Source organism: Linepithema humile, chromosome 1 (assembly GCF_040581485.1).
Source record: "Linepithema humile isolate Giens D197 chromosome 1, Lhum_UNIL_v1.0, whole genome shotgun sequence".
Classification (NCBI taxonomy): Eukaryota; Metazoa; Arthropoda; class Insecta; order Hymenoptera; family Formicidae; genus Linepithema; species Linepithema humile.
In genome coordinates this window covers 3,029,710-3,040,662 of record NC_090128.1, presented here as the reverse complement: position 1 = coordinate 3,040,662, position 10,953 = coordinate 3,029,710, and positions in this window count along the sequence as shown.

Sequence of the window (10,953 nt, the reverse complement as noted above, 5' to 3'; positions counted from 1 at the left end):
CCGAGTCGAACCGAATTTCCCGATTTGTGTGGAACCCGATACCCCTGCGAAGGGTCGTGAAATCAAGATATATCGCGCGGCGGAAACTGTACGGGCGGGCGGGAGAACCACCCCTCGACGCGTCGTACTCGTCGACGTCGACGTCGATTCACGTTCGCTGCCGCTATCAATCGTATGTACGTCACTTTTTCCACCTTTCAGTTATATTGGATCGGTCGCGGTTAGCGCGATCGATAGTCTGCCGGGCGCGATACGATTATCGGAGTGGATTCTCGGAACGTCGTGCTTTGACGAAGCTCTAACTCGATAAAACGTTCCGTTTATTTTAAGAAGTAACCGCAATCAAGCGGAAAATTAGTTCACCGTTTCTTAAATCTTTGTCACAAAATTTTATCTCGTTTACATTGTTATACAAGATACTTATCGGCCTTTCGAAAGTAAATTTTCCATCAATTTAATATTGAAATATTTTCGAAGGTTCTTCGTACGCATCTAAGTTTTCTACAGAATCTGAAAACTTGACGGTAACGACAACGACAAATCACTTTGATTTTAACATACGCGCTTTCGAATGATTAGAGTGGGATGTGAATCAAACTCCATCGACAGACGCGGCGAATTCTCAATTGGGGTATCAAATTTGTTAGTGCCCTTCGTTAAATCCGCATTCACCCTCGACCTGCCGCCCCCGCCCGTCACCCTCAGAATTCGATTGGACGGCTAATAAATAACAGCCGGGATACACTTGCCCTCGGGTTTCTCACTCCGCGGACGATGTCGGCACGTGCACCGCGTCCCGTCCCAGATGACACCGTTTTTATTGGCGGCGATACCCCGCGTTTGGGGCAATCATGACTCGTAGATAGCGACGCCGTGTTACCGTTTGGTTACCCGTCTTCGAGGATATTGGCCGAGTTGGGGTCAGGATGTCACGTGGAATCCGTCAGCCGAATGTCTTTCTGATGTGTATTGCTCCATCCGGAGCGTAACATTCGCGCGAGGTCTAAATTCTCTGATAAAATGATACAAAATAGAAAATCAGAAAATCAAAATTCTGTCTCACAAATGACAAACGTAAAAGATAAGAATACACAATTATTTATTTAAATATTTTTTTCCTCCAATTATCAAAATGTGTATTTTGTAATTTATATAAGTGCATCTTTAGCGAAAAATATTGGAGAAATAAATAAACAAAATTAGTGTGTCAGTTCTCGGATATCTACGCACGTTTAAAGGCAAACCTTTTTTCGTTTGATGTTTTAAGTTCAAGTGACAGCGGCCGGTTTATTAAAAATTAACTTAACGCGCTGCACGTGACGGTGCAGTATGTGCAATCCCACAAAGTGAATTACTGACCGGATATGTCAGTGTGACATCCACAATGGAATGTGCTGCGTTCTCCTTTGTTTTCCTGGGCGGAGGACAACCGTAGAAATTATTTATCAGCCGTGAGCGACGGCGAGTGCCTATAAGTGGTTATAAGCCACCCATAAATGATAGTCTACGCCGCAAATTATAAATTGCGTTACCATCAGCTAATCGCCTACTTATTTTTAATGCTAACGCATGCACGATCGTCATCGTGAAATAATTACCTAATAATAGCTTCAATCAACGAATGTACTTGCTCTAACATCTCTATAGCAATAATAAATTTACTTTGCTCGAGTCAGCTCTTCTCGAAATGTTGCATTAACTTATAAAATATCAGCACGACTCTTTTATAATTTAATGAATAATTATAGTCAATAATTTGGAAGCTTCAATTTAATTAACATTAATTTTTGTGGCTCGAAATATTGCTATTAGAATACATTTATAGCATTGCAAAATATATAAAGTATAGTTTAAGCTTAGATTATCTTTATTTCTTCCAAAATCTTTCATTGCTTGCAATTTTTTAATGCTTCTTTCAATATTCTTTTGCGTGACGAAAATCGCGATTGCACGATCTGCGAAAGGATGACGCTACCGATTCGGCAAAACCGGCGATAATCGTCTACTCTCTTCGCCCCTGAAATCAGCGGTACCGCAAATAATGATTTCACGTGCCGTCACGAGTCACAGCAGGTGCAATCCGATCGAGTAATCCTCTCGCCATCGAGAGGCGGATCGATCGACGCGCCTTTTGTACGCGCGCGAGTGCGCAACTAATTTCGATTTAGCATGGGCTTTATGCGAACAATTGCGGGGCTACGCAGAAGAGAGCAGCGACGAGAAGGAGGCGAAGGTGACAATAATCGGTAAGGTAAGTCTCGGTGGTTTCTGCCCTGACAGTTGCTTGACTATAGAACAAACTAAAATTGAGCCGCGATCATTTACTTGTCACAACTTTAGCGCCTGTGAACAACGGGAACAATTCTCATAGTATTTGCAAACTTGCCTACGCACATTGTGTGAAAGCGAATATATCTTTTATCGTGCTACTTGTAACTGGCTTAGAAACACCCAGATGATATGTAGTCATTTTAACGTTAAACTTTTGTTGCTGCTATGTCGAGAACTCGAGCACGGAAACTTAAGGCAATTTCGCGTATTTTTTCTTCAGTTTGTCGAAAGAAATACTAAGATAAAAATAACTTATTTCATGTCGAGGTATTATGTCATCTACGATTACATTGCAAAATTATTCACATCATAATTTATAAAATTATAATATCGTGAATTGCAAATAATCACACGATCCTTCAAAATTGCTTGAAAAATTTGTAAATTTATAATAATTCTATATTGTGTGTACACATAATCACGAAGTGAAGAATATATAAAATATCTCTTCATAAAGAATTGAGAGATCATCATGCGTCGATTATTTATCGATCGGAATGATAAAGAAAGGCAATTAAGGCTGACATTTGTGAATTATTGCCAATAATTATATGCACAGTTATTTTTCCGCTTAATGAATGCTTGCTTCCATTGACTGTACCTCGCTGATCGATGACTGGTTTCAACCTTGTACACTTGTAATCTAGGATCGAGACACACGTGGCGGAGGATTTGGCGTTGTCATTGGCACGAGCCGGGCCAACGAAATGAGGGTGACATCGAAGAACCGTTGACACTTGACTCCACTGAGATCGCACCCCGGAAAATGCTTCGATCTAAGTGATTAACCGCGCTCGGGTCGCGTGAACTTGCTCTCGAATTACATGGGACTGTCTCGTCAGTCGATGAAAGTTAAATTATTATTTGTCTGACAGATAGCTGCTTTGTGCAATTTATTTGACGGTACATTTTATATCAATGAAAAGTGTGGAAATAACGATGCGCAATCCTTCAGGTTTTGCAAAACTGTAAAAGTGAATAAATTTAATATATTCGTGTATGCAATATCGATAAAATATTTCGTTTTATTACAGTAATATTGAGGTTTTGCAATTTGAAAAAAAAAAAGCTATCAGTTTCCCTTGTCTTGCAAAGTTTTTGTCGAGCCAACAAATGGGAGCAAATTTCTACAGCAGCCGTGCGTTTTTCCTTGCGGCGAATTCAACGAGTTACATTTTTAATACCTCACCGACGACGATGGCGACGCGGTCGCGTGAAGGCAGGCGTGGAAAAGTGTGCATCGTGCAAAGTGAAGCGAACGTTACGAAATGCGCAGCTGCCGATGTGCCCGGTCGATCCTGTACACGCTCGCAAGCGATGATTTCCTGTCAGAGGACGGGAATATCCCACGTAAATCCACTTACGCGGTCGCGGCCTCGCTGCAACTGTCGTGACAGGAAGAAAGGGTTGCGCCTCGCTCACTGACATTTATCGTGACATGAAAATGAGGTCGTGCACGGCCAGAAGTCAAGAGCTCTCGCAGAGCTGCCGCCGCCATCGGAACATTTGACGCGGAGCCTCCGTCACGGCTGCGTCGACCAGGATGCATGTAACCCGAGCGTCTGATCACGTAATTGCATCGCGTCGCGTTTCCCCCTGTTGTGTTCGTTAACGTAATCGTGAGGATTGCGCGCTTCGACAATACGTCCCCCGGCATGCGAATATCTCTTATGTAAATCTCTTATGTAATTATATCTCTTATGTCGCGCTTGTGCAGCACAGACGGTATCATTTACCACCGCATTATTGTAAACATGAGAAGCATGAAATTAATAATCTGATTTTGTTGTTATCATAAATATTCTTATCTTGATCTTATCTTTGTAATTATTGTATATATATATATCAAGATTCTAGAAAATTGATACTTGTGTATATCGAGAGAGAATTGTTCCCCGGATCGTTCTTGGGATTCTGAGCCGCTCGATCTCGATGCTAAATAAGTGTGAAGATACCAATCGTACATCTACAATGGATGATCATAGGTATTCCGGTAGACAAACGAGGGAGGAACAAAACGCCTCGAGAGTTCCGCCTCTGGAAAATAAGGAAAAATACGCGCATATACCGTGCGTGTTAAAAGAACGGGAGAGGCCCGCGACGAACGGACAGATGGCTCCCACGCCGAAGCGAGAGTCGGCACCTTGATTTGTGGTCGAGCATTTTTCAAGCCATTTGGCCGGGGCCGCCTATAATTTCCGCCGTTGGCCGCTCGCGTGTTTTCCTGCCTTCTGTTTATTTTCTTAACGGCCGAAATAATAAGCGTTCGAGCAACCGCCGCCGTTGCACCGCACGCCGGCCAAGCCGCGTATAGGTATTTGCAAGGAGAGCGATGGTGTTATGCGCGCGGTAAACCGTGCGCACGCGTGCATACACGCGTGCTGCGCGACAATGCGGCACGCGAGGTGCCCTACCGCTCGCGCAATACGCTTTGCTCGCCCGTAACGGTCCGTTTCCGGCCGATGATGATCGACCGCTCACTTCGCGGTCGCCACCAATTCCTTGGCGAACGCGAAGAATGCAATTCAATTGCGCTTCGTGTACAATTTTTTTCCGGCCCTAAAAGCACGAGCTTTGACTTTTGAAAGATGAATAAATACGTATATGTGTATATATGAGCTGAAAAGAGTAAGCACCGTATTGTTTATAATAAAATAAAAACATTTACATAAAAAAAGTTACAAAATAATTTAGAAACGCATTCGAACGAAATAAAGGCAACGCGAATGAAATAACGATGACGAGTCCAAAAGTCCACTTTGAAGCGCGATTAATTAAACGGACGAGCAGCTTGTGAAATCCAAGGACCGAAGTGTTCAACGACCGAAAAATGGTGAAGTCAACGACCGCGGGACGCCCCCGTGCGCATTTCCGAAACACAGTTGCACGCTGGGTGGCGCGTCTGCTCTCTCCGTGAGCTGTCTGGTGGCGCATTCAAGAGCGCGGTCCATTGATACCGCGTATAGAATCATTCACGACGCATAAACATCTCGTATTACACGCACCGAGAATCGGAGCCGCGGGTCCGGATGCGCGAAGAAGCAGAGTCATGGTCGCGCGATCGCCGCGTACAACAGCCGTGTTGCACAGTCATCCGCATCCCCCGCGGCACTCCGCCTCCATCCCGTTGGCCTCCTCGCGCAATCACGTCGCCGCGCGGCACGTCGTTGGAACACACCTCGCGTCACTGTCCACACGCAAAATCGTTACGTACTAATTAACGTTTGGACATGGTGCCGTGCCGAAGCTTCATTGCCTCCAATCAGGCTAATTGTATTGCAATCGTTTCGCTGCGCCGGCCGCATCCTCTTTACGTGCGTGCACGCCTCGGCTCGCGGTCGCGAGCGTCGATTACGCTATATCCGCTGATAATCAAGCGTGGCGCCCCACGGCGCGCCGGCTACGCGATGCTTTGCCACTTATGCGTTCACGGTTTACGGCGATTATTCATAAATGACTTATATTAGACTGGTGGGAATATATCAGTGCGACGGTGTACGGCGCTTTTTCTTAGGACTCGACGTGTATCACAAGTCGAATCTCACAGTTTTATCAAAGGACATAAATTTGCCGCTCCGAACGCTGGGAAAACTACACTTCCATAAATTTGCAAATACAAAAATAAAAGGGACAAGAGGTTGCGAAGGTTCAGCTTACGGGCGTGGAATAATTTTAAAATCCGTCAGGTTAAAAATGTACATCTATAGTATTGAGGAGGCTCGAAACTTCTGACATAAAAAAAACGAGCTTCCTGGAGAATCGGGCATTTGCGTTGACCAAACGCGAGCGATTTAAATTCGCGCAACGCGCAACATATTTTTTCGCAAAATGCATACCTCACCGCATATATTCGTAAAAAGTTTTTACATGGAATCGCGGTAAAATGCTGTTGGAGACCGAAAGATACGGCGGGCATCCGGCGCCGGGGATGGGATGTAAAAAGAAACAAAGAACGGGCGGGCTTCCGAGTATTATTGGACCGAGCCCGATGTCCGATTGCCAATAGTTCGCATCTGTTCGCCCGCCTGCCCTCCGGGAACGCCGGCGTCCATCTTGACCCGAAAGTTACCAAACTGATATACCCGAATCTCCTATGCTGATACCAATAACTTGAAATTTCGTTCGTGAGCGGAATTTCGGAGCGGCATCGCGCAATCCCGTCGGCGATTTGGCGATTTTATTGCGACGGCATCTATCACCGCGTCCGCAAGAACGAGCTCCGTTATGGCTGCAGCTTGCATCTGGGCGGCGCAACTGCGCGTCGAAAAATACGCGATTTAATTAATTTTGCAGGAAATTTAAAAGGCAAGGCACCGAGGGCGACGCGCCCGGGCGGTCTCTCTCGTCCCCTGAGAATGGAGCATGTCGATTTAGATTCAGGACAACCGCGCTCGACACGATCCGACGCGTGGCACCGCGACGCTATAACAGTATTAATCCCAGGACATGAGACACAGCTTCTCCCCGCTGTTTTCTGATTCCCCCCCTCCCCATTTTCCCCCTCCCCCCCACAATTTCATTTCTTCTTATTGATCTTAGCTCCAAATTTGTGACGGAAGCAAGTTCAAACGAGCCTGGACTTACATCACAATCATTCATGTCAAAATAGATTCTTTCGAAGCTTTCGCGTTTTCTCAGTGTCGCGGCGCTGTCGAGCTACTATCAGCTTTTAATATTTCAAATTTTATAAAAACAAAGTTTTATTCTTGAACTAACTACTTGAAAGAAAGAAGCTGCGTCGGACAGATTATTTTTCAGCGCGCGAGAATTAACGTCAAATTATCGCGGACGCGAATTTTTAATTGCGGGCGCATCAATTGTGGGACAAGTCGAACAGTCGCCCTCGATACGGGCTGCCATATATCTCGTCACCCCTCCTACAAATTGCAGATAACACGCGCACACGTGACCGTCTCTCTGTTTTTCTCTCACTGCGACGCGTACATATCCGCCCATTCGGATTCGCAAACAACCCCATAAGAGAGATCGCTCGCCGCTGACGACGACCGAGGGGGGTGTCAAGAGAGTGTGCGTCTTGCACGCGCCGACAAATTGTTTGGGCCGAGTCAGTTAGTCGCGCCACAATGGAGTGGCACTTGGCAGAATCTCCTTCCTTCCCCCCGCGGTCGCTTCTGCCTACGCCTCCTCCCTTGTTACAACGCATTACATTTATCTCTCATCCGCGCCCTTCGTCCCCCGCCGCACGCTGCCATTCCCGGCGTCGGAAATCTAATGCAACGCGACTGCGTCGCCACGGTGACGCGCGAGCTCGCAAAAGATGTCGAATAGTGATGGGATTTCAATATCTTGTATGCAAATTTTTCAGCGAGCCGAGACCATTTTTGATTGAAAATCTTGAAAAGTCTTGAATATGTTAAACATTTCGAATGTTTTAACATCATTGGAGAGATTCGGTCGCGTTAACGAATATGCAAGCGTGAGAAGTGAAATAGAACAATATTTAGCTACGTCTCGTTGAACTGTTAGCGACAGGATGTTCAAAATATTCAAGATACTCAAGATTTTCAAGACTTTTAATTAAATAGTTCGAGCTTCCTGATTTTTAGTCTTGAGCTCTGGACGTCTTGAGTTCGGTTTGAATTCCATCGCTAGTGCCGAGTTTTTCGGAGTCGCCTTGATTCAGTGGTAACTGCTCTAACGAATCATTTTTCAAAAGATAATTAGGTGTGCGAGAGAATTAGTTTCCAGCTGACGCCACACGTGAAAAAGGACTAAAACCGGAGCGCGCCCAGGGCCTGAAACCCAATTAGAGGATCAGTCACTTGCGACTACTATTAACATTGATCAGAATAATGGATACAAATTGGTTCAACTTATCTTATTTTTAAAACAGAAATTAATTGAAAACGAACTCGGACGGATGCACTAATGCATCGCGATTGAAGCCTGTAAGCACATTTCAATATATCTAATTGCTAAAAACATAATATATTTAAAAATGCTAAACATTTATCCTCAAAATATATCTGGCAAAATTATTGTAACAATAAAAAATATAACGTAAAACGCATTGAAACGCTCGACAACATACATTTTACTTAAAACACTAGTAAAATGACATACATATATGCATAAATTCCGTATCGCTCCGTCGACAAATTTCCATTTAACCCCAAGGTTTCTCTTTAAATATTCTTCGAATGTCGAATGCGAAAGGACGAGCAGCGTTACCGTAGCAACACGGACGCGGCACGTGGCGAGAAACGTGGCTTTGGACAATTCGATCTCCTTTCGACCTCGCGCTTGAAAATTCCACGGTAATTTTCCGAGGAAAGAGAACCCTGTGTAGCCACGCGACAACAAATTCGCAACACCAACGATAGGGAGTTGCTGTTTCTCGCTCGGTGTAATTGTTGGTCGGCTAGTTGGTTAGCCTTGATTGATCTTTGCGGACACTAACGTACCTTACACCGATTATACCGTCACGGCTTAACGCTCGTGACAAAGCGAAACCTATTTACGGTAGAAAAAGGTGCGAGAAGTCGAAATAAAGAATGGAAATGTGGATAAGAAGCGCATTATTTTTTTACTCCTTTACATCTCTCTTGGGAGAAAGAATTTCAACGGATAAAAAGCTCCTAACAATTCCAGTTCTGCGAATACCGCGGACAAAAGGACTATAAAAGGATCATAAATCACAACGCCGCTTTTTAAGAGACGCGCCATAGGACTTTTTATAAAATTATTATCTTTCTATAGTAATAAAATTCTATAAAAAAAAGTAATATATACATTTATATTTCACTAAAATCGATAACGATAACCGATAGAAGTGTGTCATTCGAGACAAATGGACGAAGGAGAGAGCATCCGAACTATCTGCGGTGCTTCGTATTAAAAATCCATCTATTAAGATTCCGCGCGATAACTCGCCGTTCCGGAAATAACGGCGGCGACGTGGCCTCGTTTTCTCGATTAAAAGCAAAAGGGCGGGAAAAGGGGACCGCGAATTATCTTTCGGACGGCGTCGTTTTATCGGCCCGGGCGCCTTTTGGAGCACCTTTTAAAGGTTGCAGGTCAAAAGTTTCGGGGTCACGTACTTCGCCCCCGTAAACGCGGGAAGTGTACGTGCCGCAGATAGCTGCCTTCCATTGGCGCTCTCTGTACGACCGTCTATGTCGCGATCAGATACCGAAATCCGCAATTATTTCATAAGGTCCTCCGCGCTCGCCCTCTCTCCCCTTCCTATCCTGTCGGACGGCGGTCTCGCCGCCGCTTCCTTTCTTCGCGAGTAATGATGGCAGACCCTGTAATTCGCGCGGCTTTTAGATTGCCCGCGGCCGCCGCCGCCGCCGTTCCGATGGACCGCTTAGGCAGGTGCCGTGATTCGATCACTCTCTCAGCGTTACAATTTTTTTTCAAGTACGTCTCACACGTGAGAGTGTTGCGAAAATGTAATGGGAAATGTGCGCAAGAGATGTGTCCCAGAGTGTCGCCGTGCGCTTCTGTTCGCGGAAGATATTTCGAAAAATTCCGAGAGTCAATGTAAAATCTTCTTCTCTCGTATAAAAATATCTTTTTACATAAATTAACCCGACGAAATAATTTGAATTCAATTGTATTAAAATCAAAATAGACGTACGTAACATTTAAGAATGAGGAAAAAAATGAGAAAGTTGAAGTCACTTTTCGCGATTCCGGATTCAATTCGCGGCGCCGACCAAATTACGCGTCGAATTCTATCCTCGAGCTCGCTCGAGATCCGAACGGAGATTTAAGGCGCGCCGTTGTCAGAACGAGGAATTTAATACGGGAATTTATGGCGCGAGCGAGATCCCGAACGAGACGGCGAGATCATGAAAGCTCATTGTCGGATTAAGAAGTCGACCGAGTTGACTGCGCGAGCAGGTGCAACCTGCCTGCCCGCCTGGCCTGCCTGGCGTCGCACGAATTTCGCCATTACACCGGGTGCCTCCTGGTCTTAACGAGTCCAATTATACTTCGCTTAGGGTGATCCGCGGAGTCGATGATCGCGACGGGGACCCAAGTACGAATTAGTGCCTCTGGAGTCAGTCGGAAGTTCGAGTCGCGCTCTCTCTCTCTCTCTCTCATTCTCTTTCTCCCCTTCTCTTTCTCTCTCTTTTCGCCACGGAGGACACGCCCGTACTGATCGGCGTCGTTAGCATGTTGTTGTAGGGACGCAATTTAACGATCATTTTCACGTCGCAATTTCGTGCACCTTTCCGTCCCCCTAATGTCTTCATAACGCACGGTCCGCGTGAAATCCATCAACGTCGCGCCTACGTTTTATAACGTGACGGTCGCGTGTCCTGCCCGCGAGCGAATTGCTGCCGCCGTCGCCCGAGTTCTTAATGTCCTATAGTTTTTAAAGTCGGGGCTGCAAAGTCGGCCGACAAACGCGCGACGTCGTAGGTTTTGTGACGTGGAGTTGATTCGGCTGGATGAAGTCGGATCGCGAGGTGATTTCGTCACGCTTTCATGGCTCAATTACGACGCTTGTAAAGCGTGCTTTGATCTCGAATCTATGCGATCGGCTGTTACAATTATTCAGATAGCATCTACAACGCCGGCTTTTAAGCTAAATACACAAATTTCTGTCGTGGCGTGACGTATATCTCGAAACGCTGGATCGATGCCGTC